Genomic DNA, 7,265 nt, shown 5'->3' on the forward strand with positions numbered 1-7,265 from the left:
TTATTTCATTAATGTGGCATGTGTTTTGTATGGCATGGAATGTAACAGAATTTGCTTTCATTTCTTGTGATTAACTGACACATTTAAAATAAAGAATTATTGAGAACTCTTATCAGGACTTCAGGTTTCCAATCAGTTTAGTTGTCCATACATTTTTTTAAATATTAAACTGAGCTCCATCCTCCATTGATACAACCAAGAGACAAAGGCTTTATTTTTTATGATGTACCTGTAATGTTGAATGCTCTGTCCCTTACATTACTAGTTTTCATGAATTCATGTAGAAATTTGTTGTGAACTCGCTTTTTTCTTTTGTCTTATTTTCATTTGAGGGTGATTTTTAAGAAATTGTGTAGTTTGTTTCTTTAAAATAGTAATAGTAATTACAATTTATCTTGCACCATTATTCAATCAAATTAAATGCTCAAGCACACTGCATGATGAGAGTATAAAGGTATGATAGAGAAATGGAAAAAGTACAAACATCATGAAACAAATGAACTTCAACTCACAACTCCGTTGATGACACATTTTTCATGTGAAGTGGCAGTGAATTCCACAGGGATGGTCCAGCACGTGCAAAGGCATGCTCGCCCTAAGACTTACTATACTCCAGGGAGGTGCTAGAGAAGGAGAGACAACTACTGCTCTCCTTTGAAGTCATGCGCGGCACTGCCGAGAAGTTATGCATTCAACTACAGGTGTTACCCATGTGCTTTGACAAAAGAGAGCATCAATAATCGATACTAGCGTTCTCACATCAGGAAAGACTTGCTCCTACTGCAATTCGCTCTCTCTTTCAATGTGATGACAACAATGAATTTGTGTACCTTGAATTGGAGCAGCGAATCAAAATGCAGTGTAAAACTGACAATTTTAACAGCCAAAAGTTTAAAAGCACGCTTGAACACGCTTTAGCGGAGTAATTTATTTGAAAGATCAAAATATCCCAGATTAATACAATGTAGATAGAAAACTAACATGCGCAAATGTGCGCATTATAGAAAAATATTAGGTTTTTAAGAGAGCCTAATTTTCATTTCATTTCAATTTGCGCATTACAAAGAAACTAGAAATACATGTTTGTAATATTGAATTCTTTCCTAAACTACATGGTATTCTAAATCAATTAGAGTATTTCATTTAAAATTTTACGGTGAAATAAAGCTTGTAATTCAATGGAAGGTGAAATGCGTTCTTCGTCTCCGAATTTTGTCTTGCAGCTAGAGCGGTGCCGAGCATGACTTAAAAGCATAGTGGAATGCTAGACATCCCATTGTAACGCCTTGAACCCAAACATGTGTTTACATGAATTACGAAGAGTTGCCACTCCATCTCTGTAACACATCCCTGCTTACTACATGCAGGGACCACAAGTAACCCAGAGTCTGCTGACCGAAGTGATCAAATTGGGTTTACCGGTATATCCTTTAACTAATAAAGCATTATAAGTATATTTCGGCATTTGACTCAGTCTATAGTCAAAGAAAAAAGTCACAGAACAAACAGTGCAATGTGACTAATCAAAGACTAAAAAACCTGCATGTTTATGTTTCAACCGCATCATGTATTTGCATGTTCTGGTTTTTAGAATTGTGTCATTTTACGTGGTGCATGTATATGTATATATCTTCAAGCAGAATGGCGATGTATTTTATTTCGTGATGTAAGAGAGATTTAGTGCTATAATTGAAATACAGCTGTATATTTTTCAGTGCAATAAACTCGAAGATGAAAGCCAAAATTGTGTTGATAAAGTTTCTCTCCTTTCTGTAGAGCAAAATTATCAGCTGCATGAAGGTGTGAATGAACACGATTGAATAGTTGGACTATCGTGCAAAGTACAGGTATGTGTTATTTCAGCAAGATAGTAGACAGTCATCAATGTGCTTGAGGATTAAGTTCAAATATTATTGATAATCAACCTACTTATTTTCTGCTGTCTGTATAATACTAAAAACTTCATGTACTTTGAGGCACATATGTAAAAAAAAAAAATAAAAAATAAAAAAAAAATAGAGAAGAAAATGCAGACTTATTAATGACATTTATGTACACGTACTGTAGTATGCCTTCAAAGTAAGGCAATGTTACAAACACAACACTTTTTAGCTCACCTGAGCCAAAGCCATTTTCATCTTCTTGAAAAAACATGGTCAGATTGTTACCAAATTCAACAAGGATTATCACCAGGGTTTTGTATCTGTGCAAATGGGTACCATTCCCCACTGGGGGGGGGGGGGGGGGGATCCAGGGAGCATAATGCCTGGGGGTGGGGGAGGCAAAGCCCCCAAACTTAAAAAATCTTTACCAATCCTGTATTTTCTACGTTTATGGCAGATCCAGGGGTAAGTTGGGGGGGGGGGGGAGGACCAACACATTTTCTTCTTCTTGAAAACATGTAGTGGAAATTTGTCACTAAATTCATATCTCAAGGGTGACAATATGTATACTTTATACAAGGACCACAGAACCCCCTAATTCAAACAGACAAACAAACAAAAAATGTGAAAAAAGGGTAATATTATGAGCAAATATATTAACCCTAAAAGGGCCGGGGGGCGGATTCCGCCCCCCCCCCCCCCCCCCCCCGACGTTTCGCGCTATAATTCTTTACTGCAGAGTTGGTCGGAGCATAATGGTATTATACAGTCAAACATGTGCTAGGTTAGGAGGTGGAAAGTTATGTTACATGCCGAGGAAGGGTTATTCTACTCTCATGCAGTGAACAGGAGTATGCCAGTAATTGTTTACCCATTGAACATTAAATATTAAGCAATACAGGCTTTCTTTGTAAGATGTCAATTTCCTATTCCATTGTGAGTATGCACTTTAGATGTTAGGCCTGTTACTTTTCTGTACATTCATATTTATCATCTGTCGGATGTGCTCATTTACATAGATAAAAATGTAAACTTGGGTATGAATGAAAGCTATGAAATTAGCTTTGTCTTGTGGTGATTCTAATCATCATTCAATTAGTCAAGTAGTATGCTTGTTGATAGGATGAAACATATGTATATTGCATGCTTCCTTTGTGAGATTCTCTGTAGAACAACAACCTTATACTGAATGTAATTCACTCTGCATGTGCAGAAACTATTGATTACTTTTTAAGGTAAAACAATTATTTCATTAATGTGGCATGTGTTTTGTATGGCATGGAATGTAACAGAATTTGCTTTCATTTCTTGTGATTAACTGACACATTTAAAATAAAGAATTATTGAGAACTCTTATCAGGACTTCAGGTTTCCAATCAGTTTAGTTGTCCATACATTTTTTTAAATATTAAACTGAGCTCCATCCTCCATTGATACAACCAAGAGACAAAGGCTTTATTTTTTATGATGTACCTGTAATGTTGAATGCTCTGTCCCTTACATTACTAGTTTTCATGAATTCATGTAGAAATTTGTTGTGAACTCGCTTTTTTCTTTTGTCTTATTTTCATTTGAGGGTGATTTTTAAGAAATTGTGTAGTTTGTTTCTTTAAAATAGTAATAGTAATTACAATTTATCTTGCACCATTATTCAATCAAATTAAATGCTCAAGCACACTGCATGATGAGAGTATAAAGGTATGATAGAGAAATGGAAAAAGTACAAACATCATGAAACAAATGAACTTCAACTCACAACTCCGTTGATGACACATTTTTCATGTGAAGTGGCAGTGAATTCCACAGGGATGGTCCAGCACGTGCAAAGGCATGCTCGCCCTAAGACTTACTATACTCCAGGGAGGTGCTAGAGAAGGAGAGACAACTACTGCTCTCCTTTGAAGTCATGCGCGGCACTGCCGAGAAGTTATGCATTCAACTACAGGTGTTACCCATGTGCTTTGACAAAAGAGAGCATCAATAATCGATACTAGCGTTCTCACATCAGGAAAGACTTGCTCCTACTGCAATTCGCTCTCTCTTTCAATGTGATGACAACAATGAATTTGTGTACCTTGAATTGGAGCAGCGAATCAAAATGCAGTGTAAAACTGACAATTTTAACAGCCAAAAGTTTAAAAGCACGCTTGAACACGCTTTAGCGGAGTAATTTATTTGAAAGATCAAAATATCCCAGATTAATACAATGTAGATAGAAAACTAACATGCGCAAATGTGCGCATTATAGAAAAATATTAGGTTTTTAAGAGAGCCTAATTTTCATTTCATTTCAATTTGCGCATTACAAAGAAACTAGAAATACATGTTTGTAATATTGAATTCTTTCCTAAACTACATGGTATTCTAAATCAATTAGAGTATTTCATTTAAAATTTTACGGTGAAATAAAGCTTGTAATTCAATGGAAGGTGAAATGCGTTCTTCGTCTCCGAATTTTGTCTTGCAGCTAGAGCGGTGCCGAGCATGACTTAAAAGCATAGTGGAATGCTAGACATCCCATTGTAACGCCTTGAACCCAAACATGTGTTTACATGAATTACGAAGAGTTGCCACTCCATCTCTGTAACACATCCCTGCTTACTACATGCAGGGACCACAAGTAACCCAGAGTCTGCTGACCGAAGTGATCAAATTGGGTTTACCGGTATATCCTTTAACTAATAAAGCATTATAAGTATATTTCGGCATTTGACTCAGTCTATAGTCAAAGAAAAAAGTCACAGAACAAACAGTGCAATGTGACTAATCAAAGACTAAAAAACCTGCATGTTTATGTTTCAACCGCATCATGTATTTGCATGTTCTGGTTTTTAGAATTGTGTCATTTTACGTGGTGCATGTATATGTATATATCTTCAAGCAGAATGGCGATGTATTTTATTTCGTGATGTAAGAGAGATTTAGTGCTATAATTGAAATACAGCTGTATATTTTTCAGTGCAATAAACTCGAAGATGAAAGCCAAAATTGTGTTGATAAAGTTTCTCTCCTTTCTGTAGAGCAAAATTATCAGCTGCATGAAGGTGTGAATGAACACGATTGAATAGTTGGACTATCGTGCAAAGTACAGGTATGTGTTATTTCAGCAAGATAGTAGACAGTCATCAATGTGCTTGAGGATTAAGTTCAAATATTATTGATAATCAACCTACTTATTTTCTGCTGTCTGTATAATACTAAAAACTTCATGTACTTTGAGGCACATATGTAAAAAAAAAAAATAAAAAATAAAAAAAAAATAGAGAAGAAAATGCAGACTTATTAATGACATTTATGTACACGTACTGTAGTATGCCTTCAAAGTAAGGCAATGTTACAAACACAACACTTTTTAGCTCACCTGAGCCAAAGCCATTTTCATCTTCTTGAAAAAACGTGGTCAGATTGTTACCAAATTCAACAAGGATTATCACCAGGGTTTTGTATCTGTGCAAATGGGTACCATTCCCCACTGGGGGGGGGGGGGGGGGGGGGGGATCCAGGGAGCATAATGCCTGGGGGTGGGGGAGGCAAAGCCCCCAAACTTAAAAAATCTTTACCAATCCTGTATTTTCTACGTTTATGGCAGATCCAGGGGTAAGTTGGGGGGGGGGGGGAGGACCAACACATTTTCTTCTTCTTGAAAACATGTAGTGGAAATTTGTCACTAAATTCATATCTCAAGGGTGACAATATGTATACTTTATACAAGGACCACAGAACCCCCTAATTCAAACAGACAAACAAACAAAAAATGTGAAAAAGGGGTAATATTATGAGCAAATATATTAACCCTAAAAGGGCCGGGGGGGCGGATTCCGCCCCCCCCCCCCCCCCGACGTTTCGCGCTATAATTCTGTAACGCGAGAAGGCCTCGTCGCGAGGCTTCTTGACTTTGTTTGTTCAAGTCTCGCGCAACTTTTGAGACCACATTTGCAACGTCCACGCATACTTTTGCGAAGCCACGCCCATTTTTGTAATGGAATGTTGCCCCAAAATGGGCACAATTTTGTGATTTTGTGTACATTTCCTATGGAAAACAGTGCTCTGTCATGAAAGTCATAAAAACCTGATTATTTTTACAATTAATCACTTTCATTGATTAATTTTATGCTAGTTATGGTAGAAAAGTGGTCAGTGACAATTTCCAATAAAAAAAAAACAAAGTTGAAAAACAAAAAAAATACATAAGAAATTCTGAAAACAATAAAATACATAAGAATTGAAATGAGTTTTGGAAGTTTTTGTGACGTACAATGTATTGTTGAATATGCTAAAGCAGATTTAAAGATCAAAAATTATACTCAATGCTTTTAATTAGGCTAAAATATGATCTTGAGATTAATTTGCATAACTAATTAATTAAAATTAGAAATTGATTGTTTCAAAAAATCTTATGACACAATCTTGTAGATTATGATTTGGGTCTCATGCATGCAAAATTTCATCGCGATCGCACCACCGATGGCCGAGATCTCGGGGGGGGGGGGTGGAATCCGCCCCTTGTCTCTTGTTTGATTGTTTATAATGAAAGTGAGTTTGTTTCATGCATCCAATGGGAGGAGAAAGAGGAGTACACTTTCTTATCACTATAATGACAATTCCTGGCTCAGTTTTAGCCATGTCTTATTAATGTGACATTATTAGCTAACCTGAGCCAAAGGCTCAAGTGAGCTATTGCGATCGCTCTTCGTCCGGCGTCCGGCGTGCGTCGTCCGTAAACTTTTTACATTTTCATCTTCTTCTTGAGAACCCCATGACTGATTTGTACCAAACTTGGCAGGTAGCATCCCTAGGGGGATAGGATCTCAATTTGTTCAAATGGGCACCATGCCCAACCTGGGGGGCCCCCAGAGGAGCCCAAACCCCCCAAAATTAAGGAATCTTTAAAAATCTTCTTCTCTAGAACCAATAGTGATAGAGCTAAGTTAATACTATGAGTTGGTACATTGATGACTGTAGTTTCAAGTTGTTCATGGCGGAATCAGGGGTGCCCCCCTTGGGACCCAGGGGAGGGGGATGGGGAGGGGTCCTAATGGGGCCCAAATTATACAATTTCATCTTTTTCTTGAAAATGCCATGATGAATTTTCACCAAACTTGGAAGGTAGCATCCCTAGGGAGATAGAATCTCATTCCCACCATATGGGCACCATACCCCACCTGGGGGCCCCAGAGGGGCCTAGATTGGGGCCAAATTGTAAATTTCCATCTTTTTCTTGAGAACCCCATGATGAATTTTCACCAAACTTGGCAGGTAGCATCCCTACGGGGGAATATAATCTCAATTTCATCAAATGGACACCATGCCCCATATGGGGGTCCCCAAGGGGGGCCCAACCCACCCCCATTAAGGAATTGGATGGGATGGGTCCAAATGGGG

The sequence above is a fragment of the Diadema setosum genome, chromosome 15, assembly GCF_964275005.1.
Source record: "Diadema setosum chromosome 15, eeDiaSeto1, whole genome shotgun sequence".
Lineage (NCBI taxonomy): Eukaryota > Metazoa > Echinodermata > Echinoidea > Diadematoida > Diadematidae > Diadema > Diadema setosum.